Below are 24,240 nucleotides of genomic sequence, written 5' to 3' on the forward strand. Positions count from 1 at the left end.
ACACCATGAAAAACAGACAATCCAGAATGTTTACAATATTCTACAAAACATCTAGACTGAGGGCAGCCTGGGTGGTTCAGCGGTTTAGCACGGACTTGAGCCCAGGGCCTGATTCTGGAGACCCAGTATCGAGTTCCACGTCAGGCTCCCTGCATGGAGCCTGCTTCTCCCTCTGCCTGTGTCTCTGCCTCTCTCTCTCTCTCTCTCTCTCTCTGCTTTAGATGAGCCAGGACCAAAAATCAAAGCAATGCATAAATCTCAATTAAATCTTTGTTGAAAACATGAGAGACACCTAACTCTAGGAAACAAACAAGGGGTAGAGGAAAGGGAGGTGGGGGGGGCAGTTGGGATGACTGGGTGATGGGCACTGACGGGGAACTTGGCAGGATGAGCACTGGGTGTTATGCTAAATGTTGGCAAATTGAACTCCAATAAAAAAAATTAAAACAATCAATCAATCTTTGTTGAAACTGGGCAGCCCGGGTGGCTCAGCAGTTTAGCGCTGCCTTCGGCCCAGGGTGTGATCCTGGAGATCCAGGATCAAATCCCATGTGGGGCTCCCTGCATGGAGCCTGCTTCTCCCTCTACCCGTGTCTCTGCCTCTCTGTCTCTGTGTCTCTCATGAATAAATAAATAAAATCTTTTAAAAATAATCTTGGTTGAAACTAAACAAAATACATCATTAGGACAAGTGAGAGAAAATATATGTTTGTATAAAAGTTTTATTTATTGGGCACCTGGGTGGTTCAGTCAGTTAAATGTCTGACTCTTGATTTCAGATCAGGGTGTGATCTCAGGTTTGTGGGTTTGAGCCTCACATCAGGCTCTGTACTTGTCCCTCTCTGTCTGCCCCTACTCCACCACATTTTTTTAAATGAAAAATTGTATTTATATATGTAAATATGTATATACATATACACATGCCTAGAGAAAGAATAAAATAAAATGGAGAAACCACCTACTTCAACTGATCTCTCTAATCCAAAGCCACTTGAGAGATAACTAAAGGCCTAAATAATATGCCAGGTGAGTTTGTATCATCTGCGCTAATCAGTTTTCTAGACTTGCGCTTTCCTATTAACAGGAGCTTCGAGAAAATCCTATTGTTTACCGGCTACCCTTTTCACAAAACTGAAATTAGAACTGCCATCCTCAGGCAGCCTGGGTGACTCAGCGGTTTAGCGCCGCCTTCAGCCCAGGGTGTGATCCTGGAGATCCAGGATCAAATCCCATGTGGGGCTCCCTGCATGGAGCCTGCTTCTCCCTCTGCCTGTGTCTCTGCCTCTCTCTCTCTCTCTCTCTCTGTGTGTGTCTCTCATGAATGAATAAATAAAATTAAAAAAAAAAAAAAAGAACTGCCAGCCTCACAGAGGGACTGAGAACTCACTAGTTAACACATGTAAATATTGTAAGGTTGAAAACCATTATGAAAATCAGATGTGTAAAAATATCAATGTGCCTGAGATGTGTAGAGAAACCAAGACAGGCCTTCCACAAACCAGAGTTTGAATGTGAAGGGGATTCAATAAAAGTGGCAGCTTTTGCCAGATTCTCTTTGGAACTTGTACTTCATAGGGTATGATTGTGGAATGAAATCCCCACCAATGGTACAACACTTACACTCAGGAAAAAATGAAGTGACATAAGGAAGGAAGACTTTGATGTATATTCTAACTCTGCCATATTTTTGGCCAGTATCTGGTATAGAACCCCATTTTCCCTGTGTTGGATTCAGAGTTGTTTTATTTTACTATAAGCCTTGGCTAGGTGTTAACCAAAGATGCACAGTTTAATTAGACCTATATCAGAAAGTGTGCATCAGAAACTAGCCAGTTCATCTTGCTAGCTTTCCAAAGACCTGTGCTGTGACTCAGCCACATTGCTGGCTTTGGCCACATCTAGCCATGGCTCATTCTTATTCTATCCCAACAACAGAATTGGAGACTGGTGGAAAGGATTTCTATTTTCAAGGCACTTTGATAACCATCATCATAGTTGATCATTCCAATAGTCCCATGAGACAGGCAGAGCAGGAAATAAATGAATTTTGCAAGTGAGTAAACTGAGGCCCAGACTATCCTGGCCAAAGGCACATAACTAGTACATTACAAAGCTGGGAACAGGATTCAACCCACCCAACCTTGTGCCACGGTGGCCCCAGGATTCACAGGGCCTTCTTTCCACACCGAGCCTAGAGCTGATCCCTTTCCTGGAACCCCAAACCAACTTCTGCAGGCCAGCAGTTCCACAGCCAGCCGCCATGGCCCAAGCTCTCTTCCCATGAGATCCCCTCACAACACAGGGCGGGGTGGGGGTGGGGGGCCCTATGAAGCTTCAAAACTTCTGAGACTGGTAAAGAAGTATGCAAACAGTAAAATGGGTTCATAATTGAGGTAGGTTAGAGACAAGATTCCTTTGCCCATTTTCTTCCAGTTTCCAGTCTCTTTGTTGGAGATCAGGAATCAAAACTTTTTGTGCAAAAGCACAGAATCCTAGACATAACAGAGAAAGTTTGGGAAGATCTAATCCAGTGATTCCCAAACTAGACTTCCTGTCAGAATATGCTGGAGAGTTTGTTAAAAATAAAGATTCCTGTGCACCACTTGCAGCAATTTTGATTCAGTAAGTCTGTAGGTGGGCCTGAGAATTTTTATTCTTATCAAGCTCCCTTGGGGTCCCAGCTGGAGAGGATGGTGAGCAGCAATGTGCAGCTTCTGTCAGAATATCAAGGGTCTTTCCAGGACAGGAGACTGACTCCCCGGCAGAGGATGCTTGCCCAAGGTCACCCAGCTAGACAGGGATTTATAGTTTTCTAACCAAATTCACACACATTATCACATGGGTACACTTAGCAGCCCTAGAAGGAAAGTGAGAGCCAGGTGTCCTAATCCTTCTGGGGAAGAACAAAGGGCCTTTTGTGCTTCTGAGCACCTTCTTCATATAAGTCTTCTCAGTCTGCCATAACAAGTGCCACATTCTGGACAGCTTAAACAAAGACATTGGTTGTCTCACAGTCCCAGAGACTAGAAGTCTGCCGTCAACCTGTTAGCAGGCTGGTTTCTTCGGAGGCCTCTCTCCTTTGCTTGTAGATGGCCACCTCTCACTGTCCTCACATGGTCCTTCCTCTGTGTGTGACTGTGTCCTAATCTCCTCTTCTTAATACTTTTCAATACAACACAGTTGTATTGGATTAGGGCTTGCAGAAAATGTCTTCTCCTTGTGTCTTCACATGGTCTCCCATATGTCTGTGTTCAAAGTTCCTTCTTTGTAAGGACACCAGTCATTGGATTAGAGCCCACCTAATAACCTCATTTTAACTTAATTACCTCTTTAAAGACTTTGTCTCTAAATACAGTCACATCTAAGGTACTAGAGTTTAGGACTTCAACATATGAATTTGGTTGGGGCCAGGGGACCAACCAAATTCATCAGCATACAATTCATCCCATAACACTCTCCCTACCCCCAAAGTGCTGAAATTGCTACTCAATTTAGAATAAAATCAAGGTAATCAGGAAATAAAAACTAAGCTTTTAAGTTAAGCATTAATTGAGCATTTTTAATGCTTTCGAAGGTCCAAAATATCTTGTGGGTCATTAATGCAGAAAAAGTTTCTAAGAAATGCTATTTGTAAGCCCAAGGGCGTAAAATCTGTGTTCAAGTTTATTATCAAAGAATGCTATAATTCACATATAATTAATACTGCCTCTCTTCATAAAAAATCTGATGAGTTTTGATTTTAAAAAGGAAACCTCTAAAAATAGATACAAGAAGGGGAATGAAACACCACATTTTGGAGCAGCTGAGTTGGTGGAATAACAACCCATCTTGATGTTTCATTGAACAAAATAACCTTTCATCTTGCTCATGTCTTGTAAAGGCAGGATTCTGGAGGTCAAAGGTTAACTGGTTTGGAAATGATTATATGTTTACGAGCAAAATAAACAGAAATAATGTGTGAGTCAAAGCCGATCTGTTCTCACTGTCTCAAATTCCTAGAAACACAATGAAATTGACAATCCATGCAGTCTTTGCACAAAAAAAGGACATTTTTCCTTTTTTGTGCACTGAAGAGGACTGTGCCAATACAAACTTCTGCTTTCCATCTTCTGAGCAGTCCAGCTCAACAGTGCTATCTCTGACCCAGGGCAATGTTTTTAGAAGCATTGGCTCCTCTTCACACAAAACTAATTAATTGTATATTTTCAAATGTTTCCTAAGTGCCTCCTCCCTGTTGCTTCCAACCCTCTTTCCACCCATTGCTTGCTTTAAAAAAAAAAAAAAAAAAGAAAGAAAAGAAAAGAAAGAAAAAGCAGTTCTGCAAGATCAGGCTGCTCTAGGACACTGTAGATGGGCACTCCATTAGAAGTCTGTGAAGCTGGGTTCTCATTTCTGAATTCCCACCTTCTGTGTGATCTGAGGCAAGCTAACTCTCTGAGCCTCCATTTTCTCATCTGTAAAACTAACAGGATTAGATTCAAAGCCCTCTTAAGTCTTTGCAATAACCTTTTGATTCTTATTTTTTAAAACGAAAAGATGTGAGATCTTGAGAAGTGCATTTATTAAGGGGTGCCTGGATGCTCAGTCAGTTAAGTACTCAATTCTTGATTTTGGCTCAGTTTATGACCTCACGGTTGTGAGATCAAGCCCCTTGTGGGGCTCCCTGCTCAGCAGGGAGTCTTCCTGAGATTTTTCTCCCTCCCTCTCCTTCTGTCCCTCCCCCAGCTCTCTCACTCACGTTCTCTCTCTCTCTCTCTCAAATAAATAAAATCTTAAAAAAAAAAAACAGAAAAATGCATTTAAGACTTACTTGTCTGACAAAAGAAGAAAGAAGAGGTGAACAAGGAGGAAGGAGAAGAAAGAAAGAAGAAAGAAAGAAAGAAAGAAAGAAAGAAAGAAAGAAAGAAAGAAAGAAAGAAATGCATGAATTTTCTTGCATGCAAGCATCGCTGCCCCAACCATGGCTAGAGCACCCCAAGAGGGATCATTTGACAGTGGGGGCCCTACAAACACACATCACAAGTGGGGAGCAGCCTCCACTGATAGAAACCAGGACTGGAGCTCAGGTCTCCTGACTCAAAGCACAGTGTTGTCAGTATCTAGCTGTGTGACCTTTGGAAAGTCACATAAACATCTCTGGTCTCTAGTTTCTTCATTTATAAAAGGAGGGAGTTAGATTAGATGGTTTTTCTCTCTTCTAGGATTGCATTAGTGAGACAGCTGGTATTGTTAATTGATAAGGAAGCCATTCAAAGAGGATCCATCTGTTTTTAATTAACTTCCATTTGAGACATCTTTATAAATGCTCTGGGTCTAGGAGATAACATTTTAGGAGATACTGACAACATACATACTGAAGCCATATGGCAATGCATAAAGAATAGACTCAATTAAATAGAATGAAACCAGTGAATGGTGAAACTGGAAAGCCTAATGCTTTGAGAGATTTGGAGAGGGAGTTAAAGTTTATTGGGCATGAGAAAAGTAAGAGAGTATTTTCAATGGAAATTGGACATTAACAGAAACATCATGATAGGAAGTTGACATTCCATGGACTCTGACAGAGTAAAAAGAAGTAAGAAAAATAAGAAAACAGAAGCCAGAGATAAAATGGGAGAAATGGTTAGGAATGTTGTCCATGGGGATGTGGCCAGAGAAGAAGAGGAACAAGATCTGAACCAGATGATAATTGCTATCCACAACTCATATTTACCCATGAGTTTTGATTTTAGTTTTTTTAAAATCAATGAACTTTATTTGTTAGAGCAGTTTTAGGTTCACAGAAAATGGAGTTCCCATCTGCTCCCTGTCCTCACATATGTACAACCTCTTCCACTGTCAATATCCTGCACCACCATAGTTCATTTGCTACAACTAGTGAACCTCCACTGACACATCCTCATCGCCCACACTTCATAGGCTGCATTAGGATTCACTCCCGGTGGTGTACAGTCTTTGGGTTTTTGACAAATGTATATGGACGTGTATCCACCATTGTAGCATTATGCAGACTAGTTTCACTGGCCTAAAAATCCTCTATGCTCTGCCTATTCAGCCCTCCCTGCCCCCTAACTCCTGGCAACAACTTAATCTTTCTACTGTCTCCATAGTTTTCCCTTTTCCAGAATGTCATATACTTGGAATCATACAGAATCCAGTCTTTTCAGACTGGCTTCTTTCACTTAATAATATGTATCTTAGGTTTCTCAGTGCTGCCATGGATAGCTTGATAGTTCGTTTCTTTTTAGCTTGGACTAAAATTCCATCATCTGGATGTATCACAGTTTATTTAACAATTCACCTACTGAAGGATATCTGTCATGATTCCAAGTTTTGGCAATTAAAAATAAAGCTGCTATGAATACCCATGTGCAGGTTTTTATATGTACATAAATTCTCAGTTCATTTGGGTAAATAAATACCAAGGAGTATGATTGCTGGATCAAGTAGTAGCAATATGGTTAGTTTTGTGAGAAACTTCCTAACTGTCTTCCAAAGTGGCTGTACCATTTTGTCTCCCCACCAGCAATGAATGAGAGTTCCTGTTCCTCCAAACATCACCAGCATTCAGTGTTGTCAGTATTTTAGGTTATAGGCATTTTACTAGTTTTGCAGTAGAATCTTGTTTTGATTTGTAATTCTCTAATGACATATCATGTTGAATATCTTTTCATATGCTTAGTTACCATCTGTGTATCTTCTTTGGTGAGATATCTGTTCAGGTATTTTGTCCATTTTTTTTTAATTGGGCTGTTTGTTTTCTTATTGTTAAGTTTTAAGAGTTCTTTGCATATTTTGGATAACAGTCCTTTAACAAATGTGTCTTTTGCAAATATTTTCTTTCATTCTGTGGCTTGTCTTCTTTTGATCATGTTTTTGAAATAGTTAAAGTGGTTAAAATGAACACAATCAGCTTTGAAGAAGGAAATAAATCACAGATCAAATCATATCTCTTGAAGAGAACATAATAGAAGTGTGGCCAGTAGAGGAGAAGGGGAGGGTAGTGTTGGCACAGTTCTGTCTCAGTATATATGTTCTACTATATATATGCCCAAGGCATGGGTAAAAGTACTAAAACAAATCATCCACACCATATGGGAAAACTCATTTCAGACAGTATGTGGAAGTCTTAGAGGGATGGCTGGGATAGTTAATAACATTTGCCTTGGTTTTTCTCTCCTCTTCCCTTTCTTTTCATGGTTCACCTAAAACAGGGGCATCTGGCTGGCTCAGTTGGTAGAGCATGTGCCTCTTGATCTTGGAGTCATGAGCTCAAGCCCCATATTGGGTGTAGAGCTTACTTTTTAAAAAAATCTTTAGCCATAGTTTACCTCAAACATTTCACAGAGGAAGTGGATTTATTGTACCATGTTTAGATGTTGTTTCCTTCAGGAAACTGTCTCTAACCCCCCAAGAAATGATTTAATGCCCTGCTTTTGTGCATTCTGTACTGTACTGGAGACTTCTCACACTACATTCTGATGGCCTGGGCACTTGTCATAGGCTTCCCTTGAGCATAAGTTCCTCCATGAGGCCAGAGTCACCTGCCTTATTTCCAGTTGTATCCCAAAATATAACACAGTAATTATAATATTATCACCTCTCAACAAACATTTGTTGCATAAATAAATTAAATAAGTACTAGAAAGTACTAGGTGAGAGACTCATCCTATTAGTTTGCTCAGGCTGCTGTAACAAAGTACCACAAGTGGATGTGACTGGAATAACAGAAATGTATTGTCTTACAGTTCTGGAGGCTAGTGATCAAGATGTCAGCAAAACTATGCTCCCTTTGAAGGTGCTAGGGAAGGATGTTCCAGGCCTCTCGCCCAGCTTCTGGTAGTTCCTTGGCTTGTGGCAGCCTAACTGCAATCTTCTTTCTATGTACCTGCCTGTCTCTGTGTCCAGTTTCCCCCTTTATAAAGACACCAGTTATATTGGATTAAGGCCTACCCTAATGACTTTGTTTTAATTTGATTACCTCCATAAAACTCCATTTCCAAATAATGTCACATTCTGAAGTACTAGGGATTAGAACTCTAACATTTTGGAGGGCAAAGGGAGTGCAGTTCAACCCATAACACTCACCTAGGGACTTTGAAATTTATCCTATAGACAGATAGGCTCTTTAAACAAGAGTATGAAAGAATTAAATTTGCATTTTAGAGAAATCATTCCAGTAGCAGGGTTGAAGGTAGAATGTGTGTGTGTGACTGATGAAAAAACTGAGGTGAGTCCAGGTAAGAGGTCAGGAGCCTCCAAACAAAGGTAGTAACAGTGGGAATGAAAAGAGAATCATTTCAGAGATATTTTGGAGGTAGGGAGGCAAAGATGCAATGACTAATTGCTGTTGACTAATTCAAGAGCGGATGCCAATTAATAATTTAGAGAACTATAGAAAGGAGAACAGATAAAAGAAGATTAGCTCAATTTGGGGCTTACATAGGTCAAGTTGCCTTCTGCCCCAATGTCTCTCTCCAAGGATTTCTACCCAGTCAGTGAGATCCTGGATAATTTACAATATCCTCATATAGCATCATTTAATGACAAAGAGATAAGTGTATACACATTGCTACTTACCAGGGTCCCTAATATTTTAGGATTTTTTTACTTTTCCATTTTGAAAGAATTACATAAAAAGTTGTAAAAAAAAAAAAAAAAGTCGGATAGCCTGGGTGGCTCAGCGGTTTAGCGCCTGCCTTCCGCCCAGGGCATGATCCTGAAGACCTGGAATCAAATCCCACATTGGGTTCCCGGCATGGAGCCTGCTTCTCCCTCTGCCTATGTCTCTGCCTCTCTCTGTGTCTCTTATTAATAAATAAATTTTTTTTTAATCTTAATATATCTTTCACCTAGCTCCTGCTAACATCACCTTCTCACAGAATTACAGTGTAATTATCAATAGTACTATTAATTGCATGATTATCAATTGTGCTATTAATTAGCATGATTAATAATTATATTAATTGGTTGTATGATTAATATTGACACATAATATCAACTAATCTACAAGTAATCTAGTACTTTAGGTTTTTTTCATGGCAATAATTATTTAAAGGAATTCAAAACAGTGCCTGACACATAGGCTCCCAACAGATACTTGTGAAAGAAGCAATGAAAAGTAATGTTGGAAGAGGAGCCAAACTAATGCTCTAGTGACTTACCAGAAGCTGAGTTAAGAACTTTACCTGAATTATCTCATTTCATCCTCATTACAACCTGTGAGACCAGTAACTAATTGTCTCTGACTTCACATAAGAAAATTAAAGATATAGAGTTTTTGCCTATTAAAATATGCTGGATGGATTGGAAGGAAGGAATAAAAGAAAGAAGGAAGGAAGAGAAAGAAAAAGAAAAGGAGGAAGAAAAAGAAAGAAAGAAGGAAGGAAGAAAGAAAAAGAAAGAAGAAAGAAAGAAAGAAAGAAAGAAAGAAAGAAAGAAAGAAAGAAAGAAAGAAAGAAAGAAAGAAAGAAAGAAAAAAAGAGGAAGGGGCAGCCCAGGTGGCTCAGTGGTTTAGCGCCGCCTTCAGCCAAGGACCTGATCCTGGAGGCCTGGGATTGAGTCCCTCCTCCCGCTCCCTGCATGGAGCCTGCTTCTCCTTCTGCCTGTGTCTCTTCCTCCCTCTCTCTCTCTCTCTCTCTCTCTCTGGGTCTCTCATGAATAAATAAATAAAAATCTTTAAAAAAAAAAGAGAGAGAGTAAGGAAGGAAGGAAGGAATCTCAAGCAATAGGTATTGCTTAGAGATGGACCATGGGAAAGGGCTCTCCTCATCCTCAAAAGTGTGAGATGAAGAGTCCATTTTTCTCTGGGACAGGAGAAACGTATGTCCCACCTGGCTAGACATACAACATATCAAAGATTACCTGGTTTTTAATACCAACAACCTTTTTTTTTTAAAGATTTATTTTTATTTTATGATAGACAGAGAGAAAGAGACAGACAGACAGAAGGAGAAGCAGGCTCCATGCCAGGAGCGCGACGCGAGACTCAATCCCGGGACTCCAGAACCGCACCCTGGGCCAAAGGCAGGCGCGAAACCACTGAGCCACCCAGGGATCCCCAAATACCAACAATCTTGATCACCCTTTCTCAATTCCATTTAATCGTGAAGCAGTTGATTCTGACGGTCTGCTCACCTTTGAAAGGATCCTATCACTTATAGCAGAGCAATGCCAGCAAAGATAAGAAAAATTTATCTTGAGGGTTCCTACCTGCCATTTTCTCTTCCCAAGTCCTCCCCTACCTACCTGTTAGGGATCATCACACAGAAGCCCACCTACTTCAAATCTCCCCCTTCTTCCTCTGCCTAGTCCAGGCTCACCTGACCTTTGTCCTATTCTCCATGGACCTACCGGGTCACTGACTAAACTGACAGCTACTAAGGGACAGTGGAGAAAGGTAATTTCTCTGCCATTTCAACAGATTACAGGGCAAATGTCTTGTCCCGGACTAGCTTTTAGAAAAATTGTGACTGGGTGCTGACATCCCAGATAAAGACCCATGGTCACTTGTTCACGCCTTTTTCCATGCATTCTATGCCTTCCACACCCTGCTGGTGAAGAGAGTCAAACTCCAAAACCTCTGCCACAGCCGGCCACTGTAAACACAAGAGGGCTGCAGTATTAGCCCAAACAGGAAAGGCAAAGGACCCCTATAAATGATGTAGCTCAATCCACTCTTCTCTCTCTCATTGAAAGAAACAAAAATGCAGGCAAGAGAGCTCTTTTATGAGAAAAGCATTCAGTACAACAGTTAGGCATCTGTTCAGCCTTTTCACAAAATTGGGACACATGTTGCTCTGGATGATGGGATTTAAATAGGAAGGAACAGAGGTTAACTCAGGTATGCTAACAGTGTTATCTCAAAATTCAGTGAAGACATACAAGCTGAAACAGTAACTGACTAGAAATTACCAACAAATGTGTGAAAACAAAGAGAAAATGATCCTTGGGGCTCTGTCCGTTGTGTAAGTGTGCCCCAGAAACAAGAAATTTCATTCCCAGCTCTTATGAGTAAGCCCTCCATAAATATTGTTGAAAGAATTCATTTTCAAATCGTTGCTTTAAAATCTATCATGAACAGAGTAATGTAATAAATATGTAGGGCTCAAAAAAAAACTATACACAAAGGACTTGAATTTCAAAAAGGAGGAGAGAATGAATTTTTAAGACTATAGACCACAAGCTCTGTAACCAAACCAATAGGAGTTGGCTCCTTGGTAAGTCAGAAACTGCACCAGGTTGAGTTGTCCCTCAAGGAAAACTTTATTTGCAGCAAATAAGGAGATATCAGGGAATAACTTCCAAAGTTGTGATTCTCTGAGCAAGGGTGGATGGGCTCCTTTAATTTAGCACTAGAATGACCATTTAGATAGGAAAACCCCACTATGGCATGTAGAGGCGGGCCTCAGGTCACCCATGCGCCTATTGACACATGCCTATACATGTATTGTATGCTATGTAAACGAGGCTGAGGCTCCTCCTTGAGTGGAGATTTTAGTACTATTAGTAGATAAACATAGTCATTGGTCATTTTAGGAGTCACTCCACGGTCAGCTGGAGGTCTTGTCAGGGCAATTGCTATCTTGAGGGACAGTTTTGCTTTCCATTTGCCTGAGTCAAAACATAAGCTGGGAAGGGGCACCTGGGTGGCTCAGTTGGTTAAGAATCTGACTCTTGGTTTCAACTCAGGTCATAATCTCAGGGTCATGGGATTGAGTTTCACATGGGGCTCTTTGCTCAGCACAGAGTCTGCTTGAGATTCTCTCTCCCTCTCCCTCTGCCCCTGCTCCCCACACACCTGTGCTCACTCACTATCTCCAATCTTTAAAAAGAGAGAGAGAAGCTGGGAAGAAGAACTTAAGGAAAAATGTGGGATAAAGGTGGGCAGTAAAGCTCAGTTCTTGGGGTCTAGCTGGTGACAGCCTAACTTCACCTTAAAATATTAAAAGGTTTTTTAAAACATTAAAGGGACACCTGGGTGGCTCAATGGTTTAGCGCCTGCCTTCGGCCCAGGGTAAGATCCTGAAGTCCCAGGAACAAGTCCTACATTGGGCTCCCCGCATGGAGCCTGCTTCTCCCTCTGCCTATGTCTCTGCCTCTTTCTCTCTGTGTCTTTCATGAATAAATTAATAAAATCTTTAAAGAAAAACATATTAAAGAATAAGATGATCCCTTGGAGCTTTTGATTCACTAGCTAGTAATTCATGGATCACAGACAGTGTCTGATTCATATTATTATCATTGTTTGGCCAGGATTAATAGATTCATAGACTTAGTAAAGATTATATGAGGTAAGGCATATAGACTATTCAGCCTAGTTCCTGACTCTAAAAACTCAGTAAGTCATAGCTATTAGTATTATTATGTTGATTTTAGCAAGATATTTGATTATATCTAATCATAAACAGTAATACTAATGAAAACAATGGCTACTGGGATCCCTGGGTGGCGCAGCGGTTTGGCGCCTGCCTTTGGCCCAGGGCGCGATCCTGGAGACCCGGGATTGAATCCCACATCGGGCTCCCGGTGCATGGAGCCTGCTTCTCCCTCTGCCTGTGTCTCTGCCTCTCTCTCTCTCTCTCTGTGACTATCATAAATAAATAAAAATTTTTAAAAATTATTTAAAAAAAAACAATGGCTACTATTTATTATTTCTTATGTGGCAAACACATCCTAAGTGTTTTACAGATGATATCACATTGAAACCCTGCAATTAGGCATACTGGCATGGACAGTGTCCCTAAATATTCATGTCCATTAAGAACCTCAGAATGTGACCTTATGTGAAAATAGGGTCTTTGCAAATGTAATCAAGTTTAAACAAGGCCACACTGGATTAAGGTGGGCCCTAAATCCAATGATTGGTGTCCTAGCAGGAGAGAGATTTGAAGACTCGGAGGAGACAGAGGGGAGAAGTCTGTATAAAGGGATTGGAGTTATGCTGCCACAGACCAAGAGATGCCATGGATTCTAAACAGAAGGAGTTAGGGGTCTCCAGAAAAAGACATTTTTTTGAGAAAGAGCACACACATATGGGGGTCGAGTGGGAGGGCAGAGGGAGAGATAGAATCTTAAGCAGTCTCCATGCCTTGCAAGAGCCCAACTCAGGGCTCGATCTCATAACCCTGAAATCATTACCTGAGCCAAAACCAAGAGTCAGACAGTTAATCAAGAATTGCTCACTTAACTGACTAAGCCACCCAGACACTGGGAGACATAAGCTTTTTTGTCACAAGAAATTCATTTCAGGCCCCCAGTCATTTTGTAATCTATGCCTTACCGGCACTACTCGCCCAAAGCACATGTCGTACAGAACTTCCCAAGATATGTTGAAACTGCAGAAGACCTCATCAATTAATTATGGTAAGGAACTTAAGAGTGTAGAACAAACTACCACTATCAAGCCAGGAGCCTAATTATACCAGAGACAATATATCAGTGGTTGAACTCCCAGTGCTGATTCGAAAGTAAAGATTAACCTGAATACATTCGTGAGTTATCTCTGCAAGATCTAAACTCCCTTGAGCACTCAGATACCAGAGCAACTGAACCAGAAATTGATACTGACCCTCACCAGCCCTCAGGACTCTGACCAACTAAGACCTGGACTCGTCACCTTAAGAGAACTTTTGGGCTGCCTGGGTGGCTCAGTCAGTTGAGCAGCTGACTCTTAGTTCTGACTCAGGTCATGATGTCAGGGTGGTGAGATCAAGCCCCACATTGGTCTCCACGCTCAGGGGGAGTCTGCTTGAGATTCTTTCCCTCCACCTACCTCCCTGCTCTCTCTCTCTCTCCCTCTCTCTCTCTCAAATAAATTATTTTTAAAAAATAGGGACACCTGGATGTTTCAGTCAGTTAAATGTCTGGCTTCAGCTCAGGTCAAGATCCCAGGGTCCTGTGATCAAGCCTCTCATCGGACTACCTGCTAAGCTCCTTAACCCCTCCCTCTGCTCCTTTCCCCCCATATTCTCTCTTCCGTGCCCTTTCTCAAGTAAATAATAAAATTTTTAAAAATTAAAATAAAGTAAATCTTTTTTAAAAAATATGTCTTTTACCCCAATTCCATCCCGAATGCCTCATTACACAAGCTCCTCCATGAGTCTGTTTGCACTCTGAGCTTGAAGTTTTGTTGTTCAAGGAAACAGTATTTTAGGAAATATCCCCAGTGTTCTCCTTTTCCTGTTGCAAATATAATTCTTCCTTTTCCTATTCTTTGGCTTGGTTGTGTCTTCTGGCTCGACACCCACCAAGAGGTGCACCCAGTTTCAGTTAACAGGCTTGTCAGAAATCACTAGAAGCTAGAAGAGGCAAGGGAGGATCCTTCCTTAGAGCTTTCAAATAGAGCAAGTTCCTGCTAATACCTTGTTTGAACTCAGCCTCCAGATTATAAGAAAATAAATTTTTTAAGCTACCTAATGTTATGGTGACTGTAGGAAACTAATACAGTGATTCATTATTATATTCATTCACAGTAAGGAAACTGAGATGTAGAGAGGTAATAATACATCTTGTCCAAGGACATAGAGTTAGGAAAGTGCAGAAATCACATCCCAGCACAGGCCTATCTGACTCCAAAGCCCATGCTCTTCAACATAGAAACTGGTCCATAGATTTACATCTGGCTTATCTTTTGCCATCCAGGAATGCTAATTAGTACATTGATGCCAACCTGAAAAGTTCTCTAGTGATAGTCACCCATTCTTTCATTCATCCAACTTTTTAGAGGGAAGGTAGGGGTCTATCCCAGACCACTTGTCAATTAGTGAATATTATCAATAATAACTAATATTTCTCTGTAGCTAATATAAGCTCGGTGACTTACTATGTACCAAATACAATTTAAGCACCTTATATGTGTTAACACATTTATTTCTCAAATTCATATAAAGCAATGGGAAGACTGATTACAAAAATAGGCCAATTCACAGTGGGATAGGTGAAAGAGATGAAGGGGATTAAGAGTATACTTATCACGGGGCGCTTGGGTGATTCGGTCCATCAAGCATCCAATTCTTGATTTCAACTCAAATCTTGATCTCAGGATGGTAAGATGGAGCCCCATGTGAGGTTCAGGGCTGGACATGGAGCTTACTTAAGATTCTCTCTCTCCCTCTCACTCTGTGCCTCCTGCCCCCAGACACACACCCTTGCATATACATGTGTATATATGCTTTCTCTCTAAAAAAAAAACAAAAACAAAAAACAAAAAAAAAACAACAAAAAAAAACGCTTATCATGTTGAGCACTGAGAAATGTATAGCATTACTGAATCACTATATGGCACACCTGAAACTAATAAAACACTGAAACATTTAAAAGAAAGAAGGAAGAAAGGAAGGAAAAAAGAAGGAATTTATTTGTAGCTACTCCTTCCCCAAAAATAGCCCCAACTCTTCACTTCTCCCTGTAGCGTGCCCCTGCAATGTGACTTTGCAGCCCCTCTCATAAAGAAGTGATGGAACATCTTTCCCCACCCCTACATCTGGCATGGCTCTGTGACTTGCTTTGGCCAATAGAGTAGTAGAAGTGACTATGCCAGATGCAAGCCTCAGTTTCAAAAGGCCTCAATATTGTTCTTGAAACCTCTCTAATGTCATTTGATAGGAAATGCCACAGCACTCTAGTAATCCTTCAACAAAGAAGCTTCTCAAGGCTAACAAAGAGAGATGGGTGATGGGATAATGCAGATAGGATAGGTTTTTCAATTTCCTAAATAGGTCCATTTAGATATCAAGCACCCGGCTTAAGCTACTGTTCTCAGCATCTGCTTTGTGGAATTCTAAGAAGTTTCATTATGATATGCCATTTCAGAAGTTACAGAAAAGTGGATTTCCAGCCAGTAAAAGGTTATCTTTCTAATGAAGCAAATGTACCCAGATCATACAGCTATAGTAAATGAGCCTCTAAAACCAGTACTCAAGCAAAGGTTGTAGAAAGAATTTCTGCAAAGAGTGGGAGATGCTGGGCAGGTAACATTTAACATCTTTCTCACTCTTGAATTCTATTATTTCTATAAGAGTGTCCATTCCTATAACTAAATATATATATATATATATATATATATATATATATGAAGAAAGCAATCTCAAGGGGTCATCACAGTGAGTGATAATTACAAGCACACATGGTATTTAGAAGTGCTTGAGGGAATTTAAAGGAAAGAAAGCTCTTGGTAGGATATACAGTTGAGTTACAGAGGAGTTGTCTTCTATTATATTACTTACCCCATACCCCATACTTTTAAAGAAATGTGTTTCTGCTGTTTTTCATTGCTAGGCTGTGAGCAGCTCAAGGGTATGTCTTAGCCATAATTGTATCCCAAGGTCTGACAGAGTACCTGCTATGCAATAGTGTCAACGTAAATCTGTAGAGTGAGACCAACTGGACCACTGAAGCTGAGTTGTCTATTCCTGTACCAGAAATAGCAACCTAAGGCCACATGCACAAGCAATGACAACTAGGACATAAGACAGTGATTGCAAGATACTGTTGATTACAATCTGTGCCCCAGTTTTAGAAAGGACATTGTCATTTCCAGCTGGAAACTCTCTTAGAAAAGAAAAAAATAATCAAAGAAATCCTTACTCCCTCTACATGCCCATTTTTCTGACCAGAGCAAATTCCAACAAGGCATGATCACTTGTCATTGGAAGCATCACCAACCCTTCACTCTTGTAGAAGTCTTAGGTGGCTCTATGTGACACACTATGGCGCCATGTGACACACTATGGCCAAGTAGGTGAGGCTTCTAACCTTCACCCAGCCCTCAGGAACTGCAGAAATCTACTGTAAGATTTTTTTTTAAGATTTTATTTATGTACTTGAGAGAAAGAGAATGAGTGGGAGAGAGGGACAGAGGGAGAGGCAGAAGCAGACTCCCCACTGAGCAGGGAAACCTACATAGGGCTCAATCCCAGGACCCCAGGACCATGACCTGAGCCGAAAGCAGATACTTAACTGACTGAGCCACCCAGGTTCCCAACTGTAAGATTTTAAATTTAGAGGTTACAGAGCCTAGGCAATAACCACAGCGGTGCCTTAAGCTGCTCTGCAGGCTGAGTTTTGAGTCATTCTAAAATACCTACAGAAATGGAGTGACATCTGCAAAATAGAAAAATAGGGGTTTTCTACTCTCTTCTCCCCAAAGAACAACAATTTTTACAATCACCCATGGACAAGAGTGTCTTTGGTTAAGTCTGGGTGATCAGTGGAGAAGTTCCAGCATACCTTTAAAGAAAAAAAAAAAATCCAAGATCGGACCTATTGAAGAGGATAAAAGGAACAGCTTCATTTTGCCTGCATCACCTCTCCCCTAAAATGGCAGAGCTAAGTGCAAGAGGGACACTCTCAGCCTGTGATTTCTCCCATAGGGAAAGTGAGATCCTGTGAATGAGTGCCTAGCTTCCCCAGCTGCATAGAATGCCACCAAAGAAAAAAAGACCTGAAACCATAAAGCTCTTAGAAGAAAACATTGGGGGAAAGCTCCTTAACATGGGTCTTAGCAATGATTTCTTGACTATGACAACAAAAGCACAGGCAAGAAGAGCAAAAATAAACAAATGGGACTACATCAAACTAAGGGCTTCTGCACAACAAAAGAAAACAATTAATAAATTTTTAAAAACAACCTACAGAATAAGAGAAAATACTTGCAAACCATATATCTGATAAAGGTTTAATATTTAAAATATGTAAAGAACTCATACAGCTCAATAGCAAAATATAAATAATCCAATTATAAAATGGGCAAAAGACCTGAATAGGCATTTTCCCAAGGAAGACACATAATGGCCAATCAGAAAAAAACAATTATCATATGGTTTCACTCATATGTGGAATATAGGAGACAACACAGAGGATCATAGGGGAAGAGAGGGAAAACTGAATGCGAAGCCATCAGAGAGGGGAAAACCATGAGAGACTCTTAACTATAGGAAACAAATTGAGTGTCACTGGAGGGGAGGGGGCCAGGGGGACGGGGTAACTTGTTGAGGGGCTTTAAGGAAGGCATGTGATGTGATGAGCACTGAGTGTGTACGCAACTGATAAATTGTTAAACACTACATCTGAGACTAATGATGTATTATATGTTGGCTAAAACAATTTAATTTTTTTTAAAAAGACATAATGGCCAACAGGTACATGAAAAGGTGTTCAACATAATTAATCACCTCCGATATGCAAATCAAAACCAAAATGAGATAGCACCTCACACCTGTTAACATAGCTTTTAGCAAAAGACAACAGATAAAAAGTGTCAGCAAGGATGTAGACAAAAGGAAACCCTCGCACACTGTTGGTGAGAATGTAAATTGGTATAACCACTAGGAAAAGCAGTATGAAGTTTTGTCAGAAAATTAAAAACAGAGGAGCACCTGGGTGGTTCAGTGGTTGAGTGTCTGCCTTTGACTCAGGTCATGATCCTAGGGTCCTGGGATGGAGTCCTGCATTGGGCTCCCAGCAGCAGGGCTCCCCACCTGCCTGTGTCTCTGCCTCTCTCTGTGTGTCTCATGAGTAAACAAAATCTTTTTAAAAAAACTAAAAATAGAACTACTGTATGATCCAGCAATCCTTCTTCTGTGTATATATCCAAAGGAAATGAAATCAGTATCTCAAAGAGATAACTGTGCTCTTATGTTAATTGCAGCATTAGTCACAATAGCCATGATATGGAAACAACGTATATGTATATAGTCAGATGAAAGGATAAAGAAAACTTTTTATGTACATATATAATACCAATATTATTCAGTTGTGATAAAATCCTGCCATTTGCAACAATCTAAATGAATTTAAAGGACATTATACTAAGTGCCGTCAGTAAAATAGACAAATAATGTATGATCTCACCCATATGTGGAATCTCAAAAAAATAAAGATAAGTCTAACTCACAGACATAGAAAAATGGTGATTACCAGGGGCTAGAGGCCAAGGAGATGGGAAGATGTTGATCAAAGTGTACAACAAAGGGTTGTAAGATAAATAAGCTCCAGTAATGCAATGTATAGCATGGTGACTCTAGTTAATTCTTATGCATTGTGTACTTAAAACTTGCTTAAGAGAATAGATGTTAAGTATTCTCAACACACACACACAGGATTACTATGTGAGGAAATAAATATATTGACCCAATTGTGGTAATCATTTCACAAGGTACACTTATGTCAAATCATCACATTGTACACTTTAAGTACATGCAAATAGGGTGCCTGGGTCAGTTAAGTATCTGCTTCCGCTCAGGTCATGATCCCAGAGTCCTGGGATCCCCACATCCGGCTCCCTGCTCACAGGGAAGCTACGTCTCCCTCTGCCCCTTCTCCTGCTCCTTCTCTCTTGCTCACTCTTTCTCTCTCTCAAATAAATAAATAAAATATCTTTAAAATAAGTATATGCAAATAAATACATACAAAGTATATACAATTACATCTCAGTAAAGCTCCAATAAAAAGGGGGGAAATCTGGTAAGTGAATGAGTTAATGAATGAATGAACAATATAATGAATGTGAAGTGAGTATGGAAAGAATAAGTTAGTTTAGGCCAAGAAAATGTCAAAGTTCACTCCAGGAGACAGAGCAGAGAAGTGAAGATACGGCAGCGGGAATAGGAGAGGATCTCAGCAAGTTAGTAAACACAGAAGCCTGTGTAAGAGAAAGAGAGCCATGTGTAAGAGAAAAGAGCCATGTGACTATTAAGTAAAATCAGTTGATTTAACACCAGAGTTAGATTCAGTAGATGTTAGGAAGATGTTCTAGTTTTCCAAGCAGAGGAGCAAGTCTATGACTGTAGTGTAGAAGGACTAATCTTCAGAGTTAAACAACTGAAGCTCCCAGCTAAAGTTGGGCCAAGGGAAATAGTTTAAACCAGAGAAGGAAAACTAGATTTGGTATTAAAAGGTCAGTTATGGAGGAGGTGGGCTGAGGGGATGGGGTGACTGGGTGATGGGCACTGAGGGGGGCACTTGACGGGATGAGCACTGGGTGTTATGCTATATGTCGGCAAATCGAACTCCAATAAAACAATATACAAAAAAATAAATAAATAATAAATAAATAAATAAAAGGTCAATTATGTGAGAAGTTTATGAAATCTTTCACAGAGTGATGAAATCCTTGAAATCTATCAATGAAGTTTCTGCTATGAGGCAAGGGAATATTCAGATACTTTTTTCGACGGTGGTTTCACGCCATGGTTATAGGTTTCTCTGATAATGAAAATTGAGTATGCTAACTAAATTTGAATTACTAGTACAGAATTCCAAAATGTGTTCAACAGCATTAAACAGGTTGGAACCACTCTAGGCCTTTCAATCAACTGAAGGAGAAGAGAGGGACGAAAGGAAGATGGAGGAGAAGAAGGAGGAGGAAAATGAAGACTGATAGAAATGGAAACATTTTATCTATCCCATGGTCCTTCATCTAAGCATACCTAAGAAAGTGTTTCATCAATGTGATTGGCATCTATCAGGTGTGTCAGGCAGAAAAGCAGTTTGGGGGCCACTAGGTAAAAGTATATCACTGATCTAACCTTAACCAATTTTGACTGAAGGAAAACCAGTTTCATATAGACGCTTCTACCACCCTCGGTGATTAGGTAGGATAGAACCTCAATCTCAATCACCAGCCCAAAACGAACATAAGTCAGTAGAGAACCCACCTTACCCAGCTAACACCTATTTGTATTGAAGATCAGATTTCACATCTTTGGGGGATAGCTTTCCAGGTGTGGGTTGTAAGACATGAAATTTATAGGCTGGGACAGGTGGGCTAAAAAAATAGAACTTTATTTTCTCTTTATTTTCTTTATTCCTATTTTGTAGCAAGAGGGGCCAAAAAAAAAAAAAAACCTCTTAAATTTGTTCATTCAAAAAAAAAGAATTCCAAGCATTTTAAAAGTCTGGGTTAGGTTCTAAGCAGAAATCCAAGTCTTGGAAGAGTTTGTATAGCATTTGATTTATGTGAAGGAGACCTGGGTTCCTATCTGGCATCCTCCTGGGTCTAGCTTGGGCTGCCTAGTCTCTGGGCATCTTGTGCTGCTATTCAGTGAGGTGTGGCAAGACCCACCTGGTCCTTTTGGACACCATGGTGGCAACAAAGTAGAAGTCTGCATGCCCAGCCATAGGTCCTTCCATTCTGCAGCCTCATCACTCCCACCCCAGGCTCCTTCCATGTCACTGGATCTCTTGGCACTCCCACTAGGGTGCTCTGGCTTCCTAAGTCACAGGTGTAGACTGCAGAACAGGATATTTGGAGGCACCATCCATGGCCCAACAGCCTTGGCTCTCTCATCTGCCACCTGCATGGCATTTCTGTTGCTCTGGTTCCCAGTTCTATGCTAAAAGAGGGATTTGTGGTCTCTATCTTGAGAAGCATTGAGCAAACTACCCTGCCCTAGGATGTGTTCACTATCCCTCACTCCCAGGTTCTTCCCAAAAGAATATCAACATATGGATGTGTAAGGAGGGGGGAGTAGACATATATGTAATGACATTAATATGGCTTATTGTCTTTAAATTCCTATTTTACCCAGGTTCTTCTTCTTCCTCTTTTTTTAAACCATTTATTTATTTATTTATTTATTTATTTATTTATTTATTTATATTTATTTTATGATAGTCACACAGAGAATGAGAGAGAGAGAGAGAGAGAGAGAGAGAGAGAGAGAGAGGCAGAGACATAGGCAGAGGGAGAGGGAGAAGCAGGCTCCATGCACCGGGAGCCCGATGTGGGATTCGATCCCGGGTCTCCAGGATCGCGCCCTGGGCCAAAGGCAGGCGCTAAACCACTGTGCCACCAAGGGATCCCTAGGTTCTTCTTCTCAGGTATCAACAGTTACTTGTACTTTCCCTCCTGTTTCCTAGGGCAAAAATTGAATGAATGAATGAATGAATGAAATGAATGAAGAACTGTTTCACCACCTAGCCTTACTGGTCAAGGACTACAGGGAAAACCTCAAGTTAAAGACAAAGTACAGGGATGCCTGGGTGGCTCAGTGGTTGAGCATCTGCCTTCGGCCCACGGCATGATCCTGGGTCCTGGGATCGAGTCCCGCATTGGGACTGGGCTCCCCACAGGGAGCCTTCTTCCTCTGCCTGTGTTTCTGCCTCTCTCTCTGTGTCTCATGAAAAAAAATAAATAAAATCTAAAAAAAATAATAAAGACAAAGGTACAGAGAGAAATATTTCCTAAGCACTACCCTTTTACACAATGTATGAAAACTGTTTAATTTGTCTACTCCCCTAGACTGATAGTTCAGAGGTTGACACTGTTTTACCATTTGAGAATGTTCCCAACTGCAAATACTGAATATTTAGGAAAACAACTCTTAGGAGGTCTTATGAATCAGTAAAGAAGCATCAACTGCAGAGATAAACACTAGTAGACATTTAATGCAAAACAAGATCAGATGATGGAACAGGATAGAAAATCTGGAAATAGCCACACATACACATAGAAATAACTGATTTTTGACACAGCTACAAAGGCAATAACGTGGAGAGAGTCTTCTCAACAAATTGTGCTGGAATAACTGGATAATCATATGAAGAGAAAAAACGAACTTAAATCCATACGTGTGGTAGGCAGAATAATGCTCTTCCCAAGATGTCCTTACCCTAATGCCCCCAAACCCAAGGATATGTTAAGAGAGTGAAAAGGCAAGCCACAGAATATGGGGGAAAAAAGAGTGTAAATCGTATATATGACATAGGACTTTTCCCTAGAATACACTGGAAAAAACTCTCAAAATTCAATGATAGGAAAACAAACATAAATACATTGCAAAAGACTTGAACAGATACTTCATCAAAGAAGATATAGGAATGGCAAATAAGTATATGAAAAGATGTTCTAATTTTCTAGTCATAGAAAAATGAAATTTATAACCACAAATAAGATAACTCTATACAAGTGTTGGCAAAGATGTGGAGCATCCCTCATATGCTACTGGTGGGAACGTAAAGTGGTACAACCACTTTGGGTAACAGTTTGGCAGTTTCCTAAAAAATTAAACACTAGATATTTACCCAAGAGAAATGAAATCATATGTCCATACAAAGACTTGTAGATGAATGTCCAATAGCAGTTTAATCTGTAATAGCCCCAAACTGGAAAGCAGTCCTAAACCTGTCCACAGAATAAACGAACTACAGGATACTCATTCAATGGAATACTACCCAGCAACAAAAATGAATTCTTGATAAAACAACAACAGATGAATCCCAAAATGATGCCTATGTGAAAGAAGCCAAACAAACAAGCAAGAAGTACACACTGTGATTCATTTTATATGACATTCAAAGAAGTACAAACTAACATATAATAGCAGGAAGCAGGTCAGCGCCTGGAGAAAAGGAGCTGGGTAAGGGCAGGAGAGAGGGATTACAGAGGCGCCTGTAGGACATGCTGAGGATGACCAATGTTCAGTCTTGATTGAGATGATTTCACGGTTGCACACGTATGTCAGAACTTATTACGTTGTTCAGTTCAAGTATGCTCCGCTCATTGTATGCTGTTTATATTTCCATAAAACTTTTTAAAATACAGTAAGAGGGATCCCTGGGTGGCGCAGCGGTTTGGCGCCTGCCTTTGGCCCAGGGCGCGATCCTGGAGACCCGGGATCGAATCCCACGTCGGGCTCCCGGTGCATGGAGCCTGCTTCTCCTCTGCCTGTGTCTCTGCCTTTCTCTCTCTCTGTGTGTGACTATCATATATAAATAAAAATAAAATAAAATAAAATACAGTAAGAGAAATTCTTAAAAATATATAAAAGGCAGGGTAAGGCACCGGTGCCAACAGGTTGTATCAGGCAGGCTCCAGCAGATGAGGGCAAGGCGGAGTTCCTTTGGCTGCTCCGCAAGTGTGTGCTGAGTCAGGTGGAGCCCAGAGGTCACGGAGGGGAACCTGTCCTCCCAGCCGCCCCAGGGACGTACAGACTGGGCGCGGGATGGACATCTCTGCGGGAGGAGGAACGGTGACCCCGCAGAGACCGGAGGACGGTGCTCGGTAATAAAGCCCAAGCAGGCTCTCCGTCCCCTCCTTCTCCCGCCCCCTTGCCAAGAGGATCCCCAGGCGTCTGCTTTCTGTTTCCAATTTTGTGTGAGCAGTTCGTTTTGTCCCGAGTCGGGCGGCGCCCACAGGTAAGCCAGGACGTCAAGAACTACGTCGATCACTAGGGAAATGACACGACACGGATATGACACAACAGGGAAATCCCGAGTATAGGACCGGGGCAAACCCGG

The sequence above is a fragment of the Nyctereutes procyonoides genome, unplaced genomic scaffold, assembly GCF_905146905.1.
Source record: "Nyctereutes procyonoides isolate TBG_1078 unplaced genomic scaffold, NYPRO_anot_genome, whole genome shotgun sequence".
Classification (NCBI taxonomy): domain Eukaryota; kingdom Metazoa; phylum Chordata; class Mammalia; order Carnivora; family Canidae; genus Nyctereutes; species Nyctereutes procyonoides.